Genomic DNA, 23,911 nt, shown 5'->3' with positions numbered 1-23,911 from the left:
TTTATATGCTAAAACTAGTATTCTGAAAATATAGAAATACATCTTTTTATTACCCTTTCGTCTTTTTAAATAGCTCCTTTCAATACAAAATTACATTGCTGCAAATGGTATAGCTATTTCATTGAAGGTACTTCTGAAGGATTTAACAGAAATGATCAGAAATTTATACTAGAGAAATTTTTTGACACGTTTATTCTAAACAGTTTCTATGAATTTAATTAATATCTACATTTTTGTTAATACCATGGACTCTGAAAATGCAATCTAAACCAGCCTGAAACTTCAGAGGCTTTTGAAAGGAAAATGATTATACTATTGTTAACTTTTAATACAAGTATCACATAAAAGTTAACAGGTAAATACTTTGTACAAATTTCACATACGTTTGGTTGATTTGATTTGGGACAGAACTGATGAGCCTCCTTGTTTCTCTTTATTCCCCTTCCTTCCTTCTCTCTTCTCTGTATACAAGAGTGAATATCAATATAGCAGTAAACTAGTAAACTCCAAGCAATGGGCACACAAAAAAGTCTTCCTTTCTTCCTTCCTCTCTGAAAAAAAAATTGCAAAATCACACAAAATTTTGCAAACAGTATTAGGAGATTTACAGATGGTCTGAATTTTAATCTATGGACCCCAGGTTAAGAATCTTTGATTCTGAATTTAAGGACTGGAGCATGAGTTTCCCAATACTTTTCTCAGTTTCTGGATTTTTATAAAATATAAGAATCAATAATTCCTGCTAATCTTTTCTCAGGGACAATGTTGAAGGTACTGATTCTCCAACTGACCACCTCCTGACACACACACACACACTTTACATGGGAATACAGTTTGTCCAATATCCATAGTTTGATAGTCACATTACTGCTGCTTGTCCCTAATGACTTGATTAATTGATTAATCATTTGTGCTTTCAAGAGTGCCAGAAATCACCTTGGGAACCATGGAAGAAAAAAATCGTCATTATTTTATCTGTAAGGTGCTTTCTTCTCAGTGCCCCAAATAAAATGAACTAACCCATGAATTGCTAAATATTACAGAGGACACTCTTCTGATTATTTTGTTATCTGCTCCTCCCCTTATTGAGAAAGGAGAGGTAGTAGATATTAACACCCTTTTAAGTCTTCCTAAAATAATCAGAAAAATAAAAAGAGAAATTGGCAGCCGAGTAGATGCTCAAATTTGTTCATCGGAGGATATCTCTAGAATTTATCCCCTGGGAATGAGGAAGTAGTGTTTTAGGATTTCGTGGGGTGGAGATTAGTTATCTCAAAGCTATTTGAGAATACAATGCGCTTATATGGGTCTGTGCCAGCTCTTTCCATGTTTCCTCAGGCTATGCTGGCATGGTTTTAAGCGAGCAAGGAAGAAGCAAATGTTAGCAAATTCTTATGTTCTCTAGAAAGCTTACTCTTTCTCTTAAATTTTCACTGGATTCCTAATGGAATGTGTGGGTGGACGGGGTGCGTAGAGATGGCACGTAAGGGTGGTAAAGGGATAATTGGGGAGAAGTGGAAAAGCTTTACTGTGTAAGGTAGCCTGACACCTGCTATTCACCATAATACCTGGGCAGAGGATGAACAATGGGAAGGAAGGGATGATTGTATTTCTTTGTTAAGATACTTTTCAATACTCTTTCTGCATCTACCAGTTATTCATGCACTCCCCCATTGACATCTAAGGATAATAGAAGTTAAGGTTCTGATAAAATTGTAGAACCAGAAAGTTCATTATTACAGCATATTCAGCCTCCTTTTAGTTTAATTAAGTGTAATTTTAAAAATTTCTTAATGGGTATATTCTTCACATCTGACTCTGAGAATTACAATCCAAATCTTTTTCCTAGGCAACGTACACATTTAGCTCATGTAGTAATCTCTGAAATGTTGCTTCTGTGTCTTCCTGTCCTTTCTAATGGTTGCTTCTCTAATTCAGAGCATCTTTACCTCCTACTCTCTACTCACCGGCCTCTTTGCAGCTGGTATTTCCTCTGTCATGCCTTTTTTAGGAGGCATCTTCTTACTGAAGTCACATGATGGGCCTACTCTCTTGTTTAAAATCTCTCAGTGACTCCTCATTCTCTCTACTGCAGAGCAGGCTCCCAAAAAGATATTCATGGCCCTGTATCTGTCCTCAGTCTACCAGTCTAGTGTTTCCTCCTCCTCTACCCTTCACACTCCCTAGAATCTCCAGATGCACCTATGCCTTGTGACTTTCTACCTCTGTTCCTTTGCTGCTCCTCTTTTAACCATTTCTACATATTGTTCAAACCGCAGTTCAAATCCTATCTTCTTCATGAAATTTTCCATAATCCCCACAACTGGAACTCATCCTTTTTCCTCTGAAAGTTTTAGGCACCTTATATTTTTCTTCTTGCATTTCTTACTGCCCATCACATGCTGTAGTTACTCATGTATCTCCTTGAAGGAGGAGTAATGTCACCTTTCTATTTCTCCTACTGCCTGGCACAGGGCTTTTTACATGATATGTGCTTAATAAATGCTTGCTCCATTGAAATGAACTGTTTTCCCCTTAATCCACAAAAAGCTAAAAACTTAATTTTAGCCAAACTTCCTTCTTTCTTACCCAATAGAATGGCCCCATTTTTCAAGTTCCTATCTGAAGAGCTCAAATGAGTGTATAAAATTCAAAATGTGGGTGTTGCAAGGGAGGAAGGTAAAAACAAGGACTGGAGTGACACTTTAGAGGCTTCTGAAGAGTGGAGAATTCGTTAAGTAGAAGGGACGCACAGGCTCAAAGGAGAGAAAACTTTCAAGAATTAAAAAAGCTTCTTGGTTCAAGACTATTTCCTAGAGTGCCAGCATCTCAGTAAGTTTGGGTTCATCTGTATATGATGGAAAAGCAAAAGAATAGTGGCTTAAACAAGCTAGAAGTTTATCTCTTACGTTAAAAACAAAAAAAGCTCAGGGGTGCCCGGCTGGCTCAGTCAGGAGTCAAGAGTCAGTGACTCTTTCCTGCTTTGTCAAAGATTAGTTGGCTATACGTTTGTGGGTCTAGTTCTGCGGTTTCTATTCTATTCCATTGGTCTATGTGTCTGTTTTTGTGCCAATACCATGCTGTCTTGATGATGACAGCTAAGAGTCAGTGACTCTTGATGACAGGGTTGTGAGTTCAAGCTGTACATCGGGCATGCAGCCTACTTAAAAAACAAAACAAAACAAAAAACAAACCCAGAGGTAGGCAATCCAAAGCTGTTAGAGCAGGTCCTTGTGGGAAGGATCCTGGTTCCTTCGATCCTGTTCTTCTGCCATCTGTAGTGCCTCCCTCTTGGTCCAGAAGGTTGCTCAGACTTCCCTGGCTCATTTGCATTTGGACAGCAGGAAGGAAAAGTAGGAAGAAAAAGATGTGTTCTCTCTTTTGAGGAGACTTCTCAGAGATCACTGTCATTATTTCTACTACTTCAGGGGTAGAATCTATTCTTGTGGTTATACCTAGCAGTGAAGGAGAAGGGGGAATGTAGTTTTTTAACTGGGTTACTAAAGAAAAAGGAACACTGGGTGGCAATGAGCAGCATCTGACAGAGCAAGTATCAGGCCCTACATTGTCCCTTATATTCCTTCAGGACAAAGAACAGCATTATGCCCAAAAAGGAACATTTTTGAAAAATTTTTGTAATGTTTATTTATTTTTGAGAAAGAGAGACAGAGAGAGAGAGAGAGAGGAGGGGCAGAGAGAGAGGTAGACACAGAATCTGAAGCAGGATCCAGGCTCTGAGCTGTCAGCACAGAGCTTGATTGCGGGGCTCCAACCCACGAACCGCGAGATCATGACCTGAGCCGAAGTTGGACACTTAATCGACTGAGCCACCCAGCCTACCCCAAAAAGGAACATTTTAAGAAAATTTTCTGTAAAGTTAAAAGGAAAAAAAAAAAAGAGCAGACCAAGCTGGAAATAAACATAGAGTCTCTTTGGATATAGGAGTGAACCTTGACAAAATGATGACGGTGACAAAAAAAAAAAAAAAAAAGACAAAGGTGGCCAAGTAAGCCTTTGGTCCCCCAAGGGCCCACATTCCAGCCTGTGGCCCCCAACCTTCATCTCCTTTCATCCTCACATCTGCATTGTTATTGTTATTATGCCAATTATACAGATCAAGAAACCAACGCCCAGAAAGATTCTGTCACTTGGCCAAACTTCCCAAGGAGTTTCAGATAATGAAAAATAAATAGAACATATAGCTGGGTTGAAACCTGCTGTATTACTAAAAAAAAAAAACCCATATACTCATAGGGTATTTTCCAAATGGGTTTCCACTTAATTTTAACCGTGGATCACCTCAATTAGCCCCAGCAGAAAAACCTATTACAAACCTATTCCACTTGTCACTTGAAGTAGGTGATTTCATTTAATGTGGGATGCTTAGGAAAAGCTCTACATTTGTGGCTTTCATTATTTTAGGGTCAGATGAACTGCTCTGAATGTTGGAGTACTTCAGCTGATTTGAAATACATACAAATTTATTTTTATTAGTCAATAATAGTTGAGCTCATTTGTATTTGTCAATAATAGTTGAGTTAATAATAATAGTTGAGTGCCTACTCAACACCAAGCGACTGAAAAATGGAAAGACTCAAAGAAACAAGAACTTTTACTTTTTACTTGATATGTTATTAAATGATTAGAATTTTTTAACAGCAATCTATTGAATATACAATAAAAACCTTTAGTTATAAAATTATTAAAACAAAGGGTGGTATAAATTACAAGGTACCTATCATTATCAATGGCATTTTATTTCTTGTAGAACCTCTAGAAAAATCAGAAAGACTTCACAAAACATGGTGTGATGTCTACTGGTGGAGACAGGCCACGAGGTGAGTGAATATTTCAAAGAACCTGTTTCTAGTAACCACACAGATGAACGGAGAGCTTAGCTTAAACCAGTGTCCTTGTACTTTATTTATAAATGTAAATGTAAACATTTATAAATTTCTTAAGAATCTTGTAACTCCTCTTTGCTTAAAAACAAGCAAATATATCATGGGATTCCTTATTAGTTAGCAATCAGAGCTAATAGCCGCCTTATAAACCAGCCATGTTACATTAGACTTTTACCAAATGTATGAATGCTTACAGTATTGAGACAATAGTGAACTATATTTTCATTGAGTTCTATTGTGGATGTCTTTGGGCAGGGCAAAAAAAAAAAAAAAATCAAAACACCTAAAGGACAACAAAATTTGCATTAAACTAATATTTACTGAGTCCCTACTTCATACTAGGCTTTGTAACGTGATAACTATGTGGGATAGGTAAGTATTAACCTCATGTTACAATTGAGGATGTGTAGGCTTATAAAGGGTAAATAACATTCCCAGGGGCACAACACTAAATAAGTAGCAGATGTGCAATTTGAAGTTAGATGTCTCATGAACTTAAGGAGAAAGTCCTATGGTTTAAAACATTATTTTTAAGTTTCAAAACTAAAAAGCACACATTATAAAACAAACTTGATCAAGACAGAAGAACATAAGTATGAAAGCCCATCTCACCCCTAGCCCATTCCCCTTTCCAAGCATAACCACTGCTACTAATTTGGCATAAATGTTTCTATATTTTTCCTTTTGACTAATGTACTTTTTACTGTATCATACTTCCTGTCTGCTTAAAAACATCAATGAATGGAGGAGGTTGAATTTACTATATATCTACTAATATAAACGTCTACCTCTAAATAGTAACTGAAATGTTGAGGTGCCTGGGTGGCTCAGTTGGTTACACAACCGACTCTTGATTTCAGCTCAGGTCATGATCTCGTGGTTTGTGAGTTGAAGCCCCACATTGGGCTGTGCACTGATGGCACGGAGCCTACTTGGGATTCTCTCTCTCCGTCTCTCTACCCCTCCCCTGCTCCCCCCCCCCAAATAAATAAATAAACATTAAAAAAAATAACGGAAATGTTCATTCATCTAACATTAGCCATCTAATTGTAGAGATTCAAAGAAGTATAGAACTGACTTTCTGATTCCTAGGGACTCTTGGTCTAGTGCAGTGTTCTTAGTTTGGTTGTGAGAGGGTAAATATGGACTTTGTTGAGAGTCTGATGTGAGCTCTGAATCTTCTCCCAGAAGAAAATGAACCCCCATAAAATTCTGCCTATAATTCAGGGGATTCATGGACACCCTGAGAGTATATGGACCCTTGCCTTTTGTAGAAGTAAGATTTTTAGGTGAATACTTTCACATAAATACCATGTGAACATAGTATTTCTGTGGACAAAACCCTAAGGCAGCACAAAAAAAGCAAGGGCTTACCTTTAGCAAGGCATGTCAAGAAAGACAGGGAAGAGTGGTACTTGCACTGACTTTGACAGACACAAGGAGCTAACCCAGAGTAAGGGAAGGATGTCCACCGAGGAACAACTTTATAAAGCCCAGAGGCTAGAGAGGCTAGAAAAGACAGGGAACCACAAGACTGTCTCTGTGATAGGAGCCCTGACAGTGACTGACATAGAGGCCAGATGAAGGTAGAGGTCCACTGCATGAGGACATCTGAACTTTAGGAGTCACTGAAGGATTCTGACTAAGATTTTCATAGGTAGGTAAGAAGCCTATAATTAATGTATGATTGAACAAATGAACATGGGACTAATAAGTTAGATGATAGAATAATAAGTTAGATGATAGAATAATAAGTTAGATGATAGAATAAGGTAGAAAAAAGAGATAAGACCACTTGATTCAGACTTGTTGGAGGATCAGTGATGAAACCATATGCTATTAAAAAGATATGTTGCTAAAAATCAGATGGAATTCATTGCAAAGTCTTTGGTTTTGCAAAGGAGATTGGGAGAACGAAGCTCAGAGATGGCGTGTGTAAGATAAAACTCAAAATTTGGGCAGCAGTTTGCACCCTCAATGCAGGGAGTCCCATGTAGAACCAGACTAGTGTCAGTCACTCAGGGTATATCACTCACTCCTGGTCTGCACACCCCCTGCCTTCTGCATGGACTCTAGTAACTCCTGGTGGACTGTTCACTTTCCTAGCAACTCTTCCACCCGCAAAGAGTAGCAAAGAGAGGAGGATAAAATCAGTTGGTTAGAGTATTTCTACACTGAGTATATGTATTTCTTTTATAATTATTTTTGTAATTTAGGTTTCGAAGTAATACAACTAGAGCAAGGCTTACAAATAATTCCATAGCTAGTCTATTTCTTTTTGACTCTACCTAACCTAATATACCCAGGTAAAAATCCATCTGTAGTCTCGCCTCCTACTGCTTGGCAGTGGCTTCATAATTGAGGAAAGACTATAATGTCTCAAGGATATTTACTTGATAAATATTTATTATTAATTAAAATTTTACTTATTAGATGCTGTAGGAGCTTTGAAGACTAAACTTACATATATATTGAATAGGCACTTTTGTGTGTATGATGGATCATATGTATATATATATTTTTTAATACAAAGAGGCACTTGGTCTTTGCCAAAGAGTAGTTGCTCCAAAAGATTTCCTGGTCCATATGTTTAGACAGTGAATTTATGTTAAAACAGAATTTATAATTTTAGGTAAAATAGCATTGACTTTTCCAGCTTGCCTTTTCTAGCTTATTAATTTAAAACAAAAATGTATCTCCTTGATATTACTATGAATAAATAAAGTTCTGTACTGTTTTTTTTTCCCCTCAGCTTTAGTGAGGAATAACTGACAAATAAAATTGTAATGTATTTAACCAGCTGATTTGTTATATGTATATACAATGAAAGGATTTCCCCCATTGAGTTAATTAACACATCCATCACCTCACATATTTACCGTTTTTTTTTTTGTTTTGTTTTGTTTTTTTTTTTGTGTGTGTGTGTGAGAACATTAAGTTCTACTCTCAGAAAATTTCAATTATAGGGGCACCTGGCTGACTTAGTAGGAAGAGCACCTGACTCTTGATCTCAGGGTTGTGGGTTCAAGTCCCATGTTGGTTATAGAGATTACTTAAATAAATAAACTTTAAAAAAAAAAAGGAAAATTTCAACTATACAATACAGTATTATTAATTATAGTCACTATGTTATACATTAGACCCTCAGACTTTATTCATCTTATAGCTGAGAGTTTGTACCCTTTTACCAATCTCTCCCTATTGTTGTTTGCTTTGGGGAAAAATAATCATTAACCATCAACATCCTCTGGAATTGAATTAAATTCAACTCAAACTTGTGTTGAGCATTCATCACAAAACATTCTCAAACTTCACGTCAGAGGAATGTGAACAAATAATATAAATGTATTCACCTTTAAAAGCCAAGCTAATTTTTGCATGCCCCTCTATAAAATATCTCAGCATTTAAGAATGTATATTTTTAAGTTGCTTATTGTTAAGTAAAATTGCCAAATAAGGAGATGATCTATATTTATCCTGAGGCTTAAAGTCCAGCTCTCTAGTTTGGTAAGAATTCACTGTACCCACTGGGTACAATGGATATGAATAAGAAATGGTCCCTGCCCTAGTGGGGCTGACAGTATCCCACGGGAATCAGACAGAGAGACTGTAGCCTACAACGCCTAGCAGGGAGAGATACTAACAGTATAGCGTGAGAATGTAGTAGAAGAGGGGTTGACTAAATGACTTGGAAGATCAGGGCAGGCTTCATAGAGAAAGGTGCTTGAATTGAGCCTTGAAGGATGAGAAATACTTCTTCAGGCAAGGAAAGATACTTGAAGCATAAAGAACGGGATAAACAAAGGTACAGAGTCAAGTATTTGATGAAATGCATGAACTGTGACCATCTACTGTGAAATGCATGAACTGTGAAATTCATCTACTGATGAAATGCATGAACTGCGACACATATACTAACTACTATAATGTTTCATTTTAAATACTATGAAATAGAGAAACAAATCAAGTAAGTTCAACTGGTTCAGTTGATAGCTGCTACAAGTAGCAACATTATATCAGCTAGTGTCTGGTTGGCACAGGGACACATGGGGAGCCCCACCCATGCAGCCTCTCCAAGGTTCCAGACCAGAGTGCTGGAAAGGATATGACCAGATTGTGATTTGCAGAGCCAATGAGCTAGAGTTAGTGAGAAGGGGCTCCTAAGATATAAAATTAAGGATCAAGACACCTGAGGCAGGCTAAAAATCTGATACTCATTCAAAGGGATTTACTATCAATTTTCAACATTTGAATAAAGGACAAGCTGATTCCTTCATGGAGGAAGAGCGAAAAATGAGGCCCCTGAAGGGCAATACTTGGCCTCCCATCCAGAATCAATAGCAGCTCAGCTGCAGCCTCACTCTACAGCTCTCAGCAAAACATTTTACTAGGAAACCGGACTCACCTTTCTTAGAAGGCTTTTTGGTGACCATTTGTTGCTACTTAAGACTGCATCTAGGGGGCGCTTGACTCACTCAGTCAGTAGAACATGTGACTCTTAAATTCAGGCTCGTGAGTTCAAGCCCCAGGTTGGTTGTGGAAACTACTTAAAAAAAAAAAAAAAAAAAAAAAGAATTATGGGACGCCTGGGTGGCTCAGTTGGTTAAGGCGTGGGACTTCAGCTCAGGTCATTATCTCATGGCTTATGGGTTCGAGCCCCCCTCTCCTTCGACTCCGGTCGGGCTCTGTGTTGACAGCTCAGAGCCTGGAGCCTGCTTCAAATTCTGTGTCTCCCTCTCTCTGCCCCTCCCCTGCTCAAGCTCTATCTCTCTTGCTCTCTCAAAAATAAATAAAGATTAAAAAAATAAAAAAGATTAAAAAAAAAAAAGACTGCACATAGGACAGCCCATCACCCCCATCCCCAAACACACCCACGTGCCCGTACCCACACACCCTCATAATGTTGATCAAGCATTCCTTTCAATCACACAGGATACTTTCCTTGAGAGAAGTCCTGGCAAACATAGTTTTCTCCCTCTCCCATTTCCAGAGCTCTGTTCCTGCCTCTGATAGACTGGTGCATGCTGGTCCTTCATCCGGCTGTAACTGGTGTTCAGGCCCTGCTGGTTGCTGGGGGCTCCCCCATGCCACAGCTGGATGGAGGCTGCCTGCAGAGGCAAGCTCCAGATTCTGGCTCCTGTGGTGGTAACCAGGGCCTCTGAATGACTCATTTTATTATTTCTGTCCAAACAAGAGCTTAGGATTTAGTCAAGTCACTTAACCGCGTGACCTCATTTCTTCATTCCTGAAGCAACAGGGTTTGGCTGGCTGATGTCAACGTAATCCTTCAGTTCTGATTTTCTTTACCACTATATGCTTCATCTTTAGTTTGTGCTGCAAGTAATTCTAGTTTGGTTTGGCTTGGTGTCTCCAAACTATGATATTGGTTCATTCATTTATTTAACACCTATTTACTTGAACCTATTCTATGCTGGATCTTGTGTCAGACTTCAGAGAATGCAGAGTGAATAAAACTGCCCATGACCTAATGAACTGGAGGTGGTGGATCAAGATGGTCAAAGAACGATAAATAGATAGCGCTGTCATTTGCTGGGAAATGCATCGAGAAAAATGAGGCAATGGAAGAGAGATGGGCAGTGGAGGCTGGGTCCTGCTCTTAACATGTGGTCAGGGAAGGCCTTTCTAATAAGGTCACCAAAAGCCTTGGAGCCTTTTTATCCTTGCTATGTGATTATGGGATATTGTAAATTTGAGAAGACCTTGAAGTTGCCAAGAGATAGGAACGAAATAGGCCCTGGTGGAGGTGTGTAAGAGTTTGGGTTTCAATCTAGCTTTCCCTTCTCACATCTTTCGTGTCCTAAGATTTTCACCAATGAGCTTCTCTCGCTTCTGTGAGTCTAAACGTTCTATTTCAGCATTTGAATGATTTTTCAAATGTACTGCATCTACCTATTTATCTCATTTTTTCCCCCATGGGAATTACGGCTATTAACAATAAAGTCAAAAAGCTTTGATAATTGAATTTACAGGAATTTACCAAGCAGGGATTTGTTTTGCATGTGAATTTTGCATCCATATCTTCAGTATTTTTCTCTTCAGCTCCACAAACCACAGCCTAGAGGAAGGACCCCACCTAAAGAATGTGTGGGAAGGAGGTAAAGAATCAAGGACTAGATTGGAAATACTGCTTTCAAAGGGTGGGCCTCCCCCCCGCCCTGCCCCAGATTCATCTTGCATCTGCTGGCTCCTTTGCTGCCTATAAGGCGATTTGCTTTGGAGGAGGCTGGAAGTGTGGGTCCCCAAGCAGATGAATAGCAGACACTGCAGGCTGAAGGCAGGTCCTGTGGATGTTTAAAGAAAAGAAGTGGGCAAACCCCAGGTAGTGACATTGCTAAGGTGCATTCCAAAGTGGGTTAAGGATGAAAAGGATTCACTTTACCTCTAAATCCAAAACTTTCTAGTCTAGTGTGTGTGTGTGTGTGTGTGTGTGTGTGTGTGTGTGTGTGTGTATGTTATATATATAATAATAATATATAAGATTATATATAATATAGAATATATAATTATATATTCTATATACAGAGATAATACATAAATATAGAATATATAAATATAACATATAAATATATAATATATATAATAATATATATATAATCTAATTCTAATCTTATTTGAATTAAATATATATCTGACAAGGGCTAAGCCACTACAGATCATCTACTTTTGACCCTGTAACTCTGAAAATGCCCTCTAGGGCTGAGATAGAGCCTTAAATCCCTCTGTTCCACTATCCCAGCCTGGATTTCCTGTGGCCAAGTTCTTCCTCCCTTAGTCTCTACATCCGTGACTACTGATTATCAGATTTTTAGCTAAGAGAGCACTTAGCCAATTCATTACTAATAGTTGATTACACCTAATTAACACATTAGATTATGTGCTAAATAGTTATCATTGACAGTGTTTGGCAGTTTTGTCATCTTATTGAACAAGATTCTACTCTATGTAAGAACATAGAATGGGCACCAAGGATCCCAAGAGGTGGAAGAAATAATCTCTTTTCTCAAGAAGTTTATAATCTATTTAGACAATGAGATTATTTATGTAAGATAAATAACAGTAGAAAGTCATGGTTTTGGTTCCAATTGAGTTCAGAGGATTCCAAGAAAGGAGGGCTAATTTACTATTGGATTGAAGGAGGAAGTTCCAGAGGTTATGGGCCTGAGTTAGACCTCAGGGAATGAGGAAGGATTTGACAGTTGGGGTAGGGTGAGGAAGGCAGACAAGGCAGAAGGAATGGGAGAGACAAGGCAGGAATGTAGGTGATGAATTAACTCAGAAGGCTGGAATTATCCCCTACAGGTTGGAAACAAGGTTGGAGAGGAAGGTCAGGGACATTGTGGAGGACCCTGAAAAAATAATTTATGTATTACATTTTATAACTCAAGTTTTTGAGGAGGAGTAAGAAACGACCAAAGGAAAATAATCTAGTAGTGGCCTAGAGTGTTGAATAAACTAATTAGGAAGCTCCTACAGAGGTTTAGGCACAGAGGAGTCAGGGTTGAAACAAAGAGGTAACATGAAAAGCAAAAGAGGAAATTTAAGAAATCTGACAAAGAAAGACTCAGAAGGATTTTACTTCCTTTAGACTGGATGGGGAGAGGAAGTTCATTCGGAGGTCTTGAGCCTGGGTCAATGGTAGTGCTAATGACAGAGCTAGAGGAATCTGAAGGAGGAGGCTGGATAGGTTAAGATGACCAGTGTGATAAAAACAGCTTGAGGGGTGCCTGGGTGGTTCAGTCGGTTGAGCGTCCAACTTCGGCTCAGGTCATGATCTCAGGGTCTGTGAATTCGAGCCCCGCGTCGGGCTCTGTGCTGACAGCTCAGAGCCTGGAGCCTGCTTCGGATTCTGTGTCTCCCTCTCTCTCTGACCCTCCCCCATTCATGCTCTGTCTCTCTCTGTCTCAAAAATAAATAAGAAACATTAAAAAAAAAACAGCTTGAGTTTGAGGTGACCATGGAACAGCCAAGTGCAAATATTCATTGGAAAGAAATATAACAACCAGGGATATTCATTTAGCAGGGGAAAAAAAAAGATCAGAAGAAAAGTCAGTTTTGTTTCTTTCCCTCAAAATAAAGACCTGAGTACTAGGGGCACCTGGTGGGCTCAGTTGGAAGAGCATGCTACTCTTGAACTTGGGGTCATGGATTTTAGCCCCACAATGGGTACAGAGATTACTAATAAATAAATAAATAAATAAATAAATAAATAAACAGAAAACCCAAAACCAAACCAAACAAACAAAACGACCTGAGTACTAAAAAACAGTCCAAACTGCATACTGAAAGAATTAAGGATTGGGAAATTATAAACTACTTAACATAATTCCAGTTGCGGTTATAGTGGGTTTTTTGTTTTCATTTTGGTTTTTTGGTGTTTCAGACTGAACAAAAAAACAATTATGGGAGGCTGTGGGGACTGAGGGGCTGGGGAAGGGAGGCCACCGGTTGCTATATCACCAAGTTGCTAAGTAATATTTGGAGATACCCTGCTAGATTTTATTTATTATTATTATTTTTTAAATTTTTATTTTTTGTTTTTTACCCTGCTGGATTTTAATCTCAGCATTTTAGAGCTCCAAAGACTTTGAGAGCCTCCTTGTACTAGATCTGAGAAAATGGAAGCCCAGACTCTCGTGGCTTCCTCTTGGCCCTGCCGAGTGAGCAGTCAGGGTCGGATCTTAGTCCAGTGTTCTTCCCATTTCTTGACCCTGCCAATCAGCAGGTCAGGATCTGGGGGGAACATTTTTACATTGATCCATGATGGGAAGCCTTGGTGAAAATGTTCAGATTGCATGATTGAAAAGCAAAATGGATGGTCTATGAAAGGCACTAAGTCCCCAGCATTGGAGGTGGAAAATGATGTGGCTCAGCATGTGTGTGCCCCTCTGTTAGACTGATTTGCCTTCAGGTAAGGGAATCATTTTCAAATGACATCAGGACAGGATGAAACGGGCATAATCTGTGCAGGGAATGATTTCCTTATAGTATGTTTAGGCAGCCCTGGAATAGATTTCAACTGAGATTGTTCACTGTGTTTCTATATACAGTATATTTTTCAAGGTTCTGAAGGATAGGATTGCTATCTAACTCTCCGGGATGGCAGAAGTATGTAGTTGTGTGGAGACAGGAGGATGGAAAACTTCTATGTTTCATTTACTTACTCTTGTCCCAAGTTGTTCCCAAAAGGAAATCGAAACAGTGCAACAAGAGATTTAGGAATCAGTATATATAGCTTCTTAGCGAAACCAGTCCCAATGTGTTCTGGTCTCTTTATGGAGTATTTCTAGACCTCTCCACTTTGCGCCAAACTTTCCAGATATTGGTAAGAAATGGTAAGAAAGTACTCAGTGATTGGGTTCAGTATGCTTTAGCTCTAGGAAGGCCATGTATGAAACAGGCTGAAATGATTAAAGAAACAATCAAACTAATGATGAATTTACATTTTTTCATCGATGAACAAAAATATTGAATGCGTCTTATATCGAGGTTAATATGTTGTTGGACTCTAGTCATAACAGGTTATAGGATGATCCTTGCCTTTGTGGGGATAGGTGACAGTTGAGGAGAATAGGTGACGTCAAGGCAGGCTTATGAAGGGAATAATTGCCCTTTGAAGGTTGAGTGGGATTTGGGTTGGCAGAGTGCAGAGGGTTTTAAGGCAGGGGAAAGGCAGGGACTGAGATCCTCAGGTATAAATGCATAGACCAGTTGTGCAGGGAGAATGTTGTCGTTTTTTAGTGGCTCAAGAACATCACTGACTCCTGTCAATGGTGCACGAGCTGGGGGCTATTCTTCTAACTGAAGTTATAGATTTGCAGGGTTTGTCTATGATTTCCAACTTCTGGAGCTCCCTGGGAGGTAATGAGAAATTACAGTCATTCTCAAGATTGGATTTGCTCTATTCTCCTTTCTAGCAGTTCTGAAAGTGCCAAAGGCAGATCCAAATTGGATGTGTCACTTTATCTGAACTATGAAAAAACTTCTCCCAGGAGAGGCAGCGGTAACCTGGTTTCCCCTCTTACCTAAAAAGGCTTTGGTGACTGATGATCTATTTCACAAGGTACTACTAACTCAGTCACGTGATCCAGCTCTTGTGAGGCCCGCTGCTGTCTCTGCCTCAGCAGGAGGAATGCTTCCTGAGGACTAGCTGAAGTTGGCCATGTTGATAGACCGCTCTGCTAATTAGGGTCATCCCTAGGGCTGGAGGGAGCTCTCTCTGGGGCTCAGGCTCTTTCCTTCACAGCTCTCCCAGGAGCCTCTCTTGCCCTTCCCATTTTCCCAGGCAGGACCAACCTGGTGAGAATACAGCGACAGTCACTTCATCTTCCTTTGAAGTAGGCATTTGCCTTGCACTGGGGCCACACTGTTCTCTCCATCTCTTGCAGAGTGTCTCAGAGAGGCTCTGAACTTCAACTCAGATGAATCCAGGGAGAGAGCCTGTTTGAAAGGTTGAAATTAAAGTGAGTCAAACTGGGATAAGAAAAGAGAGAGGGCGCATTTTCCTAACCAGACCCATACTATAAAGCATTCAGGTTCACGAAATTGGGTTCTGGCACATTTATGTATGCCAGTCAATAAAATGAGTCAGAAGAGCCCCTGGAAGTAACAGGGTCGGAAACTCTTGGTACGTTTTGATGTCTTAAATGACATGATAAGTTAAATTTTAATTTTAATTTTAAAATAGTTATCTCTAACCACTGGGTTGTTGTGTGTGCGTGTTAGCATGCTGGTGTTCTTTGTTTTCTGATTGACATGTTGACACATGGCAGCTCAACCAAATAACTATCCTGACTGATATTAGGGTAAACAAACAACTTAATGCCCCATGGAGTGGAAGTGGAAGGATCTCTGTCATTCCATATTCTGATGTAAAGAACCTCTGTGTGCTCTTGATCTATGGAATCACCCACTCTTTGCCCTCTTCTCACTGGCTTTGGGTGCTCTGAGGTTGCTGGCAATGGTGAGCTTCAGTTATAATTCGTTTTGGTGTGGGACCATTCGTCAGGAGATCCTGCTCTATCCTGGTTCCAATGGTGGGCACAGGGGATACATCCTGCCACTAAAACTTTGCTTGATGGGTTTTCCCCCCTAACAAAAATTACCTCCAGGCTAAACCCTTGTTCTATGTAACAGTAATTCTTTTTTGCTTATGTGAAGCATGTGTGGGAAAAAGCATGCTTCTCTTGTGGTACTGGATGAGAATTCAGTTCATTTCCATGAATATTCGTTGATGATGTGCCCAAAATGGCACAAGGAGCTGGGGATACAAAGATGAATAAGACCACCACTCTGCTCCCAGGTTGCTCACAGTCTGGTGAGGAGACTAGCGCTCACGCAGTTAACCAAGGATGTGATGATGGCCTTATAACCTGGTCAGTGGCAGGGCTGACCTTTTTCTAGCAACACCTATATTTGGGAAAAAGTTAATTAAGAGGCTGACTTGAGGACCAAAGACTATTTTCAAAATAAGACTGCTTATTTTTTTTCTTGTTCAGCTAATTTTTTAAAATTTTATTTTATTTTTAAAAATTTATATCCAAATTAGTTAGCATATAGGGCAACAGTGATTTCAGGAGTAGATTCCTTAGTACCCCTTACCCTTTAGCCCCTCCCCCCTTCCACAATCCCTCCAGTAACCCTCTGTTCTCCATATTTAAGAGTCTCTTATGTTTGGTCCTCCCTCCCTGTTTTTATATTACTTTTGCTTCCCTTCCCTTGTGCTCATCTGTTCTGTGAATAAGACTGCTTATTTTGAGGGATGTCTGGTGGTCCTATATTTTAATTCTTTAATTTATCGCCTTTGCCACCATAAGTTGCTATGTATTCAAGAATGATTTGATGATTGTATATATTTTTGGAAGCAGGTACAAAAATTACATTATCATTGAGGTGTCCTCATTATAAACACTTGCATCTGTGCCCAGGTATTGTGAAATGTGCTTTATCTCCTTACCATTTTGCTTCTAAGGGTCACACTGTGCTCTCTTTCCTTTCTTGAATTATGTTGATTAATGAACTGTATTAATAGATTTGTAAGCATCCAGCCATTTTTACACTCTAGAACGAACTCATGGTATTGTAATTTTGCTTTCAGACATTTTATTTAGAATATTTGTATTTTATTTATTTAGGCTATCCTAGAGTAGCTTTGGTATCAGAATCTCATGGGATGGATTTCGTGATTTACATATATCCTATTCTCTGATACAGATTAAATAATACAGTCACTGTTATTACAGAAATTTCTTGTGATATTATCCTAGATTATTTCTTATTTGAAGCATAGACATTTGACACCCCTCTTTCAATTATCTTCTCTAAATAGGTGTTGTGGTTGACATTACAATTTTTAAATTATTTTGTTTTATTTTAGAGAGAGAGCACACAAGCAGGGAAGTGGGACAGAGGGAGAGAGACAGAGAGAGACAGAGAGAATGCTAAGCAGGCTCCATACTCAGAGTGGAGCCTAATGTGGGGCTTGATCCCACAATCCTGGGATCATGACCTGAGTTGGAATCAAGAGTCAGACGCTCAACTGACTGAGCCACCCAGGCGCCCCCAAAAACAGAATTTTTAAAATAATATTTCATAGCCTCTGAATTGGTGGTTATAGCCCTCTTCTTTGTCCTATTTTGTATTCTTTCTTTTTCTCTCAATCTCCCTCTGTCTCATCAGACTTGCCGGAACTTTTCTCCTTTTACCAATCCATTTAACCTGTTTGTTCAAACAGTTCGCAGAGCCCATATAGGAAGTAAGACATTTGTTTTAAAGTTTATTTAATTTTGAGAGAGAGAGAGAGAGCACGGGCAGGGGAGGGACAGAGAGAGAGAGAGAGAGAGAGAGAGAGAGAGAGAGAGAGAGAACCCCAAGCAGGCTCCACACCGTCGACGCAGAGCCTGATGAGGGGCTCAATCCCATAAACCTTGAGATCATTACCTTGAGATCATTTGATTACCTTGATCAAACCTTGAGATCATTTGAAGCAAAATCAAGAGTCAGATACTTAACTGACTGAGCCACCCAGGCACCCCAAGAATACATCTTTAATGACAGTAAAAGTGGTTCCTTCTATTATAGTGTTTTGGAATCCTGTGTTATGAAGTGGCTTATTTAAAGATGTAGGCTAATAGAATAGTGGTCTTACTTGGAGCTACTTCTTGTGTAACTTTGAGTAAATACTTAATTGTTCAGAGCTTCAGTTTCCTTTGGTCCTGGGTGGTAACAGTGCCCTCCACAGCACTGTTGCAATGATCAAGTGATACAATGTAGGAGAACCTGCAAACAGTGACATATGTACAAACAAGGTCATGAAATATGCCATTTCATAAAACCTATGTCACTTCTAAGCTATAGAAAAAAAACAAACAACTACTTCCATAATTATTTTCAAGCATTCTTCTACCAAAGATTTTAGAGATTTTCTTCTCTGAAAACGTTTGCAGAATTTGTCCTGATGAATTACTTTAGTTTCAGGGGAAAATATTTCCTCATCACCCTCCCCCCAACATAAAAAGTTCTCATTCTACTAAATTAGAAATGTGCACTAAAGACCCATTCAATAAAGGACACTGAAATGAAAATTAGCTCAAGTCTGCTTTCAATTAATTTCAATTCCCCAAAGTGCCAAACTTTCTTTTTCTGTCACAGCAGTAATTGGAAAGTAATAGACAATCCTAAGTTTTTGTGGTCTTATGTGTGTATGTGTGTGTGCGGTATACATTCTAGGTCAGTCTGGGGGAGGGTCAGGAGATTTTTCTCAGTATTCTTTAGGCTTGTAGTAACTTTACTAATATTATAAACTTTATTAATTTCATAAAATCTGGCTATAACTTCTTAGATTAATTCCTATTTCTCTATTGCAATAATTTTAGAGCCTTTGTTTTTAAGCAGCAGAAACCAATTTTATTTTATTTTTAATTTTTTTATGTTCATTCATTCTTCAAAGGCAGAGCATGAGTGGGGGTGGGGCAGAGAGAGAGAGAGAGAGAGGAAGACACAGAATCCGAAGCAGGCTCCAGGCTCTGAGCTGTCAGCACAGAGCCCGACGTGGAGCTCGAACCACAAACAGTGAGATCATGCATGACCTGAGCCGAAGTCGGACGCTCAGCTGACTGAGCCACCCAGGTGCCCCTAGCAGAAACCAATTTTAAAAGGAAATGCTTCCCCACAAGCTGCAGTTTGTTTTCAGGCAAGAACAAAGAGACTCTAGTTGAAGGGGATGGAGAGAGGGGCCCGGGACTCCACAAGCTTGGTGGCTTTGTTTCTGTTCCCAAGGCAGGTTTGAAAAAGCCCGAGGGCTTTGAAGAGTACAGACTGAAAACCATTGCTCTATATAATGATCAGGCAAGGTTTAGTAACTAAGAGACTTTTCCTAAAAACATTTTTCAAGGGTCTGCCAAGGCCCATACAGGTGTTTTTAAAGGCTAGCACTGTAGAGATGGAAAGACAGGAGGAAGACTGGGGAGGAGTAGAAGCCATATGAACTTGGTGAGAGGAATGTGGCAGCATTTGATGGTTATTCAAAGGTAGGAAGTGATTCCAGGGCAATGAAGGAGAGAGCAGAGAACGGGCTCAGAGAGTAAGGGATTCCCACAGGAAATGAGGAAAAGACTATAAGTAAGATCTCAAAGGGAATCTCAGAATGTAGTAAGTCTTTTCCTAGAAAAAGTCATACTACTTTTCCATGTAATCTTGTTGTTATCCTCCCTTTTAAGATGTGCCTTTCGATATATGTTAGTCATTAATATGACCATAGTGTTGGAACTAGTAATTCTCTTCTGGAAACCTTGCCTAAGGAAAAACAATGTCTTAAATATGGAAAGAAAAAAACTATATTCCTTTTAATATTCATTTGTTATAGTGGAAACCAAAAAACTCTCCTAATGTTCAATAATTTTGGGGAACGAAAGAAAACAATAACACATTTCCTTAAACAACTATCTTTCAGTAACTAAATATAATGGTTGCTAACTATTTGGAGAAAGCTGCAAGTAATAAAAGTACCAGTTCTGAAATCACCTAAGTTGCAATCCTGGCTCCCTCTGCCATTTTTTAACTATGATCCTGGCTATAATATTACCTCCTTTTTCCAAGTCTCAATGTTCTCATCTATAAAATGAGGATAATAATACGTGTTCAACAGGACCAATATGAGGATTCAATTAAATGTGACAGTATAAATAAATATGAAGCACAGTGATTGGCACATAGCAGGTGTTCAATAAGTGTTATTTCTCTCTCCACCATTCTTTATATGGCACATGGAAAGATGCTTATGCTCTATCAACAGATTGGTTGACAAACGTAAGGAAATACATGGTTTCCTAGGAAAACATAAATTACAAAATTAATCAGAAAAACTGAATAGATCAATTACCTTTGAGCAAGATCTGTCTACCTTTTTTTAAAAAGGCACCAGGTCCAAGCGGTTTCATAGCTATACTCTATCATCTTTTAAACACCAGATAATTCCAACTTAAGTGAAAAATTTCTAAATTATAGGAAAAGATTGAAAACTCTCTAATTCATTTTAAGAAGCTAGCGTAATCTGAATGCCAAAAAAGAATAAAAGACAAAAAACAATAAACCTCCCACAGATCAAAATCATTTATGAATATAGATACAAAATGCCTAAATATTAACAAATAGAGTTCAGTGTACCAAAAGAGGTGTACTTACAGCCAAGCAAATATTATAGGAATGCAAGGATGATTCAACATCAGGGAATCAGCATAATTCATTAAAATAATAAAGGAGAGGGGCGCCTGGGTGGCGCAGTCGGTTAAGCGTCCGACTTCAGCCAGGTCACGATCTCGCGGTCCGGGAGTTGGAGCCCCGCGTCGGGCTCTGGGCTGATGGCTCAGAGCCTGGAGCCTGGTTCCGATTCTGTGTCTCCCTCTCTCTCTGCCCCTCCCCCGTTCATGCTCTGTCTCTCTCTGTCCCAAAAATAAATAAACGTTGAAAAAAAAATAAAAAAAAAAAATAAAGGAGAAAAAAGCAATTCTATCAATAGCTCTTGAGAGTACTAATAAAATATAGTATCCATTCCTAATAAGAAATTTTAGTAAAATAGAACTAAAAGGAAATTACTTAAGTATGATAGAGATGATTTACCAAATAAGAAGCATCATTCTAAATGACTTTAAAGACATTTACATTAAAATCAGAAAATGGATAATGATGTCCACTATCACCATTATTAGTAAACATTATTCTGGAAGCTCTAACAAATACAATAAGATAGGACAATGAAATAACCAGTATAAATATTTGAAAATAAGGATAAAAATCACCTAAAAAGGGAGCACCTGGCTGCTTCAGTTGGAAGAGCATTTGACTCTTGATCTTGGAGTCGTGGGTTTAAGTCCCACATTGGGTGTAGAGATTACTAAAAAATAAATAAATAAATAAATAAATAAATAAATAAACAAACAAACAAACTTTAAAAAAAATTTAGAAAGCTGAATAAATACTCATTTAAAAATCTTCCATAATTAATAAAGGAATTTACTAAGGTGGCTAAATGTAAAATAAATATGCAAAGAAATAGAGAATACAAAAACCAGCTAGAAGTAGAAGTGAAAAAGTACCATTTAAAATAGCAATAAAAAATACTTAAGAATGAATTTCACAGGAACAGTACCGGATCTTTAAGAAAAAAACAATAAAATCTGATTGAAAGACCTAAAACAAGATCCAGTCAAATGGAAAGAATATACATGTTCAAGGATGACAAGATCTGATGTAAGAAAATATCAGTTCTCCCAAATTAATATATAAATCTAATGCATTTCCAATGAGAATTTAAATTTTTTTGTAATGGGTAAAATGACTTTGGAGTTCATTTATTCACATGGAAAAATAAATGTCAGGTAAAGCAAATTATAAAAAAAAATAATAGTTGACTTGCCTTACCAAATATGTTTAAAACACAGAAGAACAGCCATAGTTTGTGGTTTGGGAACAGAAATAGATCAGAATAGGATAGAGGACGTATAAAAGATCTCTGCGTGACAAAAGTAATATTCAATTCCATGAAAGAAAAGGATGGCTTATGTAATGGCTGGTGCCAGTACAAGTGACCATCCATCTGGAAAATAAAGAAATTAACACTCCCCTGCACCATATATTATAATAACAAGTTCCAAATGAATGAAACACTTAAAAATAATGAAAGCCTGAGAAGAAAGTTTAGGGAAACATACATATAAAATCTTGGGGCTGCATAGAGCTTTTTAAAAAATTTTTAAAAAAATGTTTATTTATTTTGAAAGAGAGATAGAGAGCAAGCAGGGGAGGGGCAGAAAGAGGGAGATAGAATCCCAAGGAGGCTCTGCACTGTTAGTGCAGAGCCTGAAGCATGGCTCAAACCCACAAACTGTGAGATCATTATCTGAGCTGAAATCAAGAGTCAGATGCTTAACTGACTAAGCCATCCAGGAGTCGTAGGATACAGAGAACTTTTAAAGCAGCTCAAGAAATCAAGAAGTAAATTAGGAAAAAGTTCTATTTGACTTCATAAATTCAAAAATGTTTTAATAGCAAAAGTGACTGCAAAGTCAAAAGACAAAAAAGACAGTTGGGAAAAATAACTAAAATTCACATGACAAATAAAAATCTAATCTCTAGAATATAAAAACTCTTACTAATTGATAAGGAAAAGACAGATGACTCAATGGGAAAATATGCAAAGCAGAGGAATAGGTAATCCCCAAACAGCAAATCTAAATGTACAGGAAGGACACGTAGAGGTGCTTGGTAACTCTAGCAATCAGCAAAAGTAACTATGAAATATCCCTTGTCACACTCATCTGACTGGCAAGAACTAAAAAGTGTTAACATCTACTATTGGCCGGGATGGGATGCAGGAGAAAAGGTACTCACACAGTTTTCCTGGGGGATATGGGAACAATTACAGCCTTTTTGTAAAGCAGCCTAGTCATATCTATTAAAATCCCACATAATTAAAAGTAAGGCTCTATGTACCAAGCTGTTTGTTGTGGCATTGTTTGCAGTGGCAAAATAATGGAAATAGAGGGAATGTACATCAATACAGAAATGATTAACATAGGTCATTCACACCTCAGGTATTGTGCAGCCATGAAAAACAATTTATTAGCTCTACACCCATTAACTTGGAAAGACTGCCATGAAAGAAATAAGATGCAGGGAGGTGTAGTGGGATACTACCATGACATGTATGTTCTGTATATATGTTTGTACATGGTGATATGAAAATGGAGAGAAGAGTGGAAAAACACCGGCAGATTGTTAACACCAACTGGGACTGGGGAGGAATGCTGCCACTCTCTGCTAAAGTGACCACCACAACAAAAAAAAACCATGAGTAACAATGATCCAGTTAAAAAAATTTTTTTTAAATTAATTTATTTTGAGAGACAGAGAGAGGAGAGGAGGAGCAGAGACAGAGAAGGAGAAAGAGAGTCCCAGGCAGGCTCTGTGCTGTCAGTGCTGAGCCGACGCGGGGCTTGAACTCATGAACGGGGAGATCATGACCTGAGCCGAAACCGAGTCGGATGCTTAACTGACTGAGCCACCCAGGTCGCCCAACAATGATCCAGTTTTTAAAAAGAAAGTAAAATGCTCGTGCTATAATGCAGGTGAAATAGTAGATACAAGTAGGTCCATGAACAATCATGTAAAACATTCAAGAGAAAGAAAGATGGGCAGGCAATACAACTAAATGATCATCATGGCTACTTACGTGAAGGCATTAGAGTTGTCTTTTCTATGTTTTCCAAATTTTCTCTAATGTAGTTTTGTTACTTCTGTAATTAAATATATAAAATAAAAATTCGTATTTACCCTATATTAACCACACTGTTTTGGTTATGTCTTGAAATCCATGACCATGTGTACATATGTGAGCTTGATGATGTCCTAACTCTGAAAATGTGTAAATTTACACTATATCTATGATATATGAATGGTATTTTTGGTTTGTTTTCAATGACTTGTAAATTAGA

The 23,911-nt window shown here is 38.5% G+C and overlaps 1 long non-coding RNA gene across 1 annotated transcript; it reads right to left on the bottom strand.

The window, feature by feature from the left end:
* Positions 1-213: 213 nt before the first annotated feature.
* LOC125162820 (uncharacterized) lies at positions 214-20,720 on the bottom strand. The gene is made up of 4 exons (XR_007151188.1): positions 20,604-20,720; positions 18,070-18,200; positions 15,219-15,362; positions 214-551 (listed from the first exon to the last, which is right to left on the bottom strand). It is a non-coding gene; the product is annotated as an uncharacterized LOC125162820 (long non-coding RNA).
* Between the last annotated feature and the right edge of the window lie 3,191 nt (positions 20,721-23,911).

Source organism: Prionailurus viverrinus, chromosome A3 (assembly GCF_022837055.1).
Source record: "Prionailurus viverrinus isolate Anna chromosome A3, UM_Priviv_1.0, whole genome shotgun sequence".
NCBI classification, from domain to species: Eukaryota; Metazoa; Chordata; class Mammalia; order Carnivora; family Felidae; genus Prionailurus; species Prionailurus viverrinus.
Note: the sequence above shows the minus strand (reverse complement) of the source record. Positions and strands in the feature narration are given on the sequence as shown.